The sequence below is a fragment of the Lepidochelys kempii genome, chromosome 2 (assembly GCF_965140285.1).
Source record: "Lepidochelys kempii isolate rLepKem1 chromosome 2, rLepKem1.hap1, whole genome shotgun sequence".
NCBI lineage: Eukaryota > Metazoa > Chordata > Testudines > Cheloniidae > Lepidochelys > Lepidochelys kempii.
The window spans coordinates 178,615,605-178,621,746 of record NC_136381.1 but is presented as its reverse complement, the minus strand read 5'-3'; the positions used below and the strand labels follow the sequence as shown (position 1 = coordinate 178,621,746).

Below are 6,142 nucleotides of genomic sequence, written 5' to 3'. Positions count from 1 at the left end.
GCGTTAATACCTGTACTATTATATAATACATGCCAATTATTACTTCACAGATGTTATATTTATTATTTGTCTCTAATTAATTTGTGATATAGTCTGAAACCTGACAATTTTAATAAAATTGAGATAAAAATAATTTAAAAACACACACAAAATCATGAAATTTGGGGCTCAAATTATACTTAGCAGTAGGGTGCACTCCCACCACATCGTGGAGAGTTTGGGGCAGAAAACCCTTTTGTGCAATTTAAAAGATTCAGAAGTTGGAAGTTAGATTGGGGTGGGCAGGAAGTGTGGAGCTTTGCTGATGCTCCCCCACTGTAGTTTGTATATGCTGTTGAACAGATCAGGGGAGAATGAATTAATAACAATAACATTACAACAGGACACCATTATATTCCAGAGTTAACGCTTCATTGAGCTGAATGGGGGCAGCCCACAAATTGTGGCGAGCTAGTTCGGCAGTCCGTCTGCGGATCCAGGAAGGCAGCACTTAACTGGGACAGTTTTCTTTGCAAGAATTTATTAAAAGGCTGGAAACATTTTTTGCGGGGGGGAGGGGAAGAGGAAGGGAGATTTGGGATTTCCTCCCACGCTTCTCCCTCGGCCCACAGTCCAGCATATGGGGCCAGCGTGTGAGCACGCGCCCCGCCCCTCCACAGCCCCGCCCCTCGTTCCCCTTACCCTGGGTACGCTCCCTTCATCCCAGCTCCTCCCAAACCCCGCCCCCGCCACGCAGAATTAGCTCCTCCCCTTTCGTTCCGAGTCCCCACTCAAGCCCCGCCCCTCCCATAGTCCCGCCCCTCCGTCCCAGCCTATTAGAGAGGCCGCGGCCTCACAGCTTCCCTTATAGTACGAAGTACGGTTGCCCCGCTTCCGCCGGAAGTCCCTGCCTGCGTGGCTCCACCCCTACCCGGAAGCAGGTTCCACCCGGGCCCGGCCGGCCGCCGGAAGCAGCTCTGTGTGGCGGGTGCTGGTCGCAGCCCCTGCGCGGAGCCAGAGTCTCTCCAGAGCTGGGCGGACGCTTCCCCGCCCCCTCAGCCCAGCGCGAAGCCGTTTCTGGGCGCGGCGGCCGGAGGAGGAGGAGTCGGGGGTGGGCGCGAGACTCGCTCAGCAGAGCCGCCGCCACAGCCGGGCAGGTGAGTCCGGGCGGAGGGGCCGGTGGCCGCCCCCCACCCCGCGCGCGCGCACACACACCCCGGAGAGGGGCTCGGTGGCCCCGGGTGACTCGCTCCGGGGCTTCACCCCGCACGGCCCCTCCCCGGAGACTCTGGCTGCGGCGCCTTAGGCGGTTCCTCCCGGTCCCAGCCCGCTTGTGTCAATGGGGCTGGGTGGGTCGGTGCCTCCCGCGGGGCGCGACCTGAAATTCCCGTTCCCTGAAGGTTAAAAGCCTCCCGGCGCCCTGCCCCTCCCGGGGTGGCTTCCCGGCCGGTCCCGTTGCGGCAGTGTCCGACGCTGGGGCTGCCCATGCCGGGAAGGCTCATTCATTCCCGCCGGCCGTCTCTCATTTGCTGTCCGGAGCTGGGCGCTCCCTGGCCAGCCTTGGCGTGAACGTGCTGGGCCGTCCGCTGCGGGAATGGGTGGGGACCTCGTCCCAGAAACTCCTGCCCTTGATCTTGTTAGTTTGGCGTGTGCGTGTACTCGCATGAAGCTGGAAATGAGTTGCCTGAAATCAGGGGTCTTTGCTGTAACGCTTTAATAGTTCGGGTTTGATTGATTCACTCCGTTTTAAAAATGGCTTTAAGCCAAGCTTGTGTTTGTAGATTAGCCACCTGGGTTACTCAAATTTTATTGTTCTAGTGTTCAAAGAGCGGGCCACACCTCCGCTCGAACAATGGAGAGAGCTATTTTATCCATGTAGGAATGCTTTTTTTTGTTCTAAGTGTACTTCGGTGTGTGTGTGTCTTCTGATAGCTAGTCTCGCCTTCAAAAACTGACCGAGATCTGTCAGAGCAACTGAATTCTAGGGTGTTGTGTTCATCACCATCTTAAAAAGAAAAGGAGTATTTGTGGCACCTTAGAGACTAACCAATTTATGTGAGCATAAGCTTTTTATGCTCAAATAAATTGGTTAGTCTCTAAGGTGCCACAAGTACTCCTTTTCTTTTTGTGAATACAGACTAACACAGCTGTTACTCTGAAACCTATCACCATCTTAGGCTGCATTTAAGAATGGTTTACTGTAAAAACTTAATGGCCAGTGGTTCTTTTGTGTGGTAGTCCATGTTGTATTAGTCTTAATCTCATTGATCTTTAACTATAATGTTCTGCATATCTAAAACCATAGGAAGGAATACGAAGTATGTATATTGCGTTTCCTAAATTCTTAAAACTTTACATTTCCATTTGCTTGATTAGGCTAATGAATCAGTCTTGTATTTATATATCCTTGCATGTATTTGAGAATTTATTTGCGTATCTTCAGCCAAAAATACTGAGATTTTTATTCTATTTGAATCCCTTCAGAAATCCAATTCCGATAGACTTGTATTCCATGATATACTGGTCAGGCATACGTTTGTCTGTAGTGATCATGTGTGCTAAGTGTTGGAGGTTTGATGTACATTAACCAACTCTGATTCTGAGCACTGCTTCTTTTACTATAATATTCTGGCTTGAATACAAGAATATGCATGTGTAGCAGTATCATTGAAATGTATTGGTAGGAACTGAAGGTCAAAATTCATGTGTTGAGAAATTCTGAGTTGGAACTATCTCAAAATTTCATGTCCTATCTCAGAATTTCTTTTCAGTCAGGAAAATGATTACAGCAGGTGATGCCCTCACAAGAGGGTTGGGTAATATACAGCCCCTCCAACAGTCTTTATACAGTGCTCAACATCAGTAGAAATGTTCACATCTGGCTTTTTGTACAAGCATATCAATCTATCAGCCAAATGTACTGTTAATATTTCTAGCTCTGTTTCCACAGCAACATTTCCCATCTAAGATTTTAAATTGGGCTGTGTGGGGTTAATCAAGGTTGAAATGCAAAGAGGGGTTTATCCAGAACAGTGAATTGTTTAATTTCAGGAGGAAGATGATAGTTGAAAGAAATGCAGATACTAGTTTTTCACAAGGGCTATCATTAGACTAGTAGTTTAAAAGAGAGGTAGATTTCTCTCCCCTTCCCCATTTCATTCACTGAACAGGAGGCACCTCAACAAATTTATATTAAACTTCTGCAAAAGTCTTAGTAGTTGGAATAGAATGAGGAAATATTGAGTGACTCCTGAGGACTTCCTTCTGGAAGTTTAATGTAGATTTTCCTTTATATTTCACTCTTGTGACCCTATGTGTTAAAGGTAACAGTTTCCACCATTTAGATTACTTTAGAAATGTGTATTATCAGTGTTGGGGCTTCTGTTTTCTGTCCCCCATTTTTATAGGGACAAAATAATAATAATGGCTTCCTCCACTCCTAAAAAATAAAACCTGGCAAACTGAGCCTGTGGTAGAGTGAAATAACTGGATTATGGAAGACAGAATAGTGAATTATTCTCTTGTGGACTCATTTGACCTTGCTTTCAGTCAGCTTGGGCTCTGCCTAATTGAGGGAAAGGATGCAGTTTCATGGTGTACTAATGTACGTCTTAAGAATTAGACATGTTTCAACAATGTCCACAAATAACTGATTAGAATGCCCTAGTTAACTATCTCTTTAATAAAAGAACCAATGTTGTTGCGTTGTTTTTCCTTCACAATGGATTGTTTATCATCCACATGTCCAGTTTCACCAACTGAAGCAGTATTGGGGAGAGAACGATAGAAACCACAAACACATCTGGCCATCTCATATGGTGTCACCATGCATAAACTCTCTGGGAACAAGAGGAAAGACCTCTTCATGGGAACATATTTACAAACAGACCCTTCACAAAATGGGGAGAGGGGAGAAAGTAATGCTGGATAAAATCTATTGAGGAAAGGCAAGATAGGAGCAATTGGGTGTTAGAAGAGATTGGAGATGGCTACAGCCCAAATCTTGCTTAAGTATTTGTTCACTACCATAAGAACAGTTTGTTTTTTTAATCTCTCCTTGGTCTTCTGCTAGGTGTACTGCACTCCAACATCCCTGAATATATTCTTTAAAACATGAAAATGCCCCCTCAACTGACTAAAATAACTTACAAGACATGGCGAGCATTACATTTTCATGTATGTGATTGATTTGTCTTTAAACATGTTACATTTTATATCTAACATGTGAGAAATTACTGCTGGTGCAAAGGGCTGTTAGAAACTGAGGCATGGCAAACTAATAAATTGAGGATTAGCATGTTATGCTGTCATGTGTGCTAAAAGTTGCTTTGAGGCCCTTTTTGGAAACTGGCAGCATTCTTTCTCAGCAACCTCCGAATTCTAATGGAGAGGAAGTGATAGGCACAAAAATATATAGGTTTCAATGACAATATATTAACAAGAACAAAGTAAACTTGTATAATATTGTGGCAAATTTTCTAAATGTAAATTGATAGCTTCCCCAAAAATCTCATATCTTCTGGATTATTCTAGCAAAGAAAATAGCTATTTCATGATTACTCTGGTTCTTGGGGGCTTGGTGAAAATCTACTCTTGGCACGTAGGAAAGTCTCATAAGCAAGTGCTATTGGCTGCAGTCTAAATTTTCATTTAAATGTTTAGCCTGGGGAGCAGTGTCTCTCTGGGTCTGCAGACAGCTGGCTCTTATGCCTTTTACCAATGCTTCTGAGATTCCACAAGCCACAAAAGTGAACTGATCAGAGACTCATTTGTTTTCAGTTTCTCAAATCTCTGTGGCAGCAGTGAAACTGACAACAATCAAGTCAGTTTTGTACTGCGGAGTCTTGCGAAAGCTCAGAGTAACAGCAGAAGCAGGTGTTGTGAAGGAAAATCTCAAAAATGAAGTTGGGTGGGAGGGGAAGGGTGGAATGTAAGAAATCAGCATCACCCTTTTGTGGCATAAGATGTAGTAAAGAGGGTTGGTTGCATAGCACTCTGCAAACATTATTTGACTTCCAGTGTTTTTGATCCAACTATTTTATAGTTAACAAAAACACTCTTTATCCAGGTTTTAGAGTGGTAGCTGTTAGTCTGTATCAGCAAAAAAAAACCCCACTTCATCAGATGCAGTGGAAAATACAGTAGAAAGTTCTCAATTCTCCAGTGAAACAACTTCAAAAACAGACTCCAATGCGAAACTGCAGAATTGGAATTAATCTGAAAATTGGGCACCATTAAATTAGGCTTGAATAAAGAGTGGGAGTGGATTGGTCATTACACAAAGTAAAAACTATTTCCCCATGCTAATTTTTTCCCTACTGTTACTCACACCTTCTTGTCAACTGTTTGAAATGAGCCATCGTGATTATCACTACAAAAGATTTTTTTCTCTTGCTGATAATAGCTCACCTTGATGGATTGTGTGTATATATCTACCTACTGTATTTTCAACTGCATGCATCCGATGAAGTGGATTTTAGCCCACGAAAGTTTATGCCCAAATAAATGTTAGTCTCTTAGGTGCCCCAAGTACTCCTTGTTTTTTACTTTCTGATATATATTGGATTAATACCAGTGGAATTCACAGAAGATCTTTCTCCCTGAACAGTCCTAGAAATCGGGTTTCTATTTATCTTTTAAATAAAACTTGTGACAGTAATGGTATTATGAAGGTTGCTGGTAGTGGCCTTATAGGTGTGGTTGCAAATGGAGGGTGTAAAATGGCACATAGGGTTTAAAATGTAGTATAAATACTATTAACAAGATAATCTGTTTTATTCTAAATTGCACGGATGTAGTAGTAACTTGACTGGCAGGTCTACCTATGCTTGGGAGGCTTTGCCAGTATAGCTATACCAGTGTCCTATACTGACAAAGTGCTTATAGTTGCAAATGCAGATTATACCCCAAAAGCTGTGCCTCTACCAATATATTTCATTCTCCAAGAAATGCTGTACTGAGAAAAACAGTCTTGCTGGTATAACTTGGTTTACACTAGGGCACTTTGCTGGCACAACTTTCTGTTGCAAATCACACTTCAGACTGACAAAGCTATGCTAGTAGAAGTTTATAGTGGCCTGAGGTACTATACAAACCAAGGCTGGCAGAATCTGGCCCTTAATCACTTTGCCTGTCATTTGTTTCTCAAGGCTATCAAAATGAG

General features: G+C 43.5%; 1 protein-coding gene across 1 annotated transcript in view; it reads left to right on the top strand.

The window, feature by feature from the left end:
- Nucleotides 1-911: 911 nt before the first annotated feature.
- Nucleotides 912-6,142, top strand: part of RALA (RAS like proto-oncogene A) — a 49,760-nt gene continuing 44,529 nt past the window's right edge. The window contains exon 1 of the mRNA XM_073332848.2: nt 912-1,136. The gene's annotated coding sequence lies outside the window, so the exon portion shown is untranslated. The remainder of the gene's footprint in view (nt 1,137-6,142) is intronic.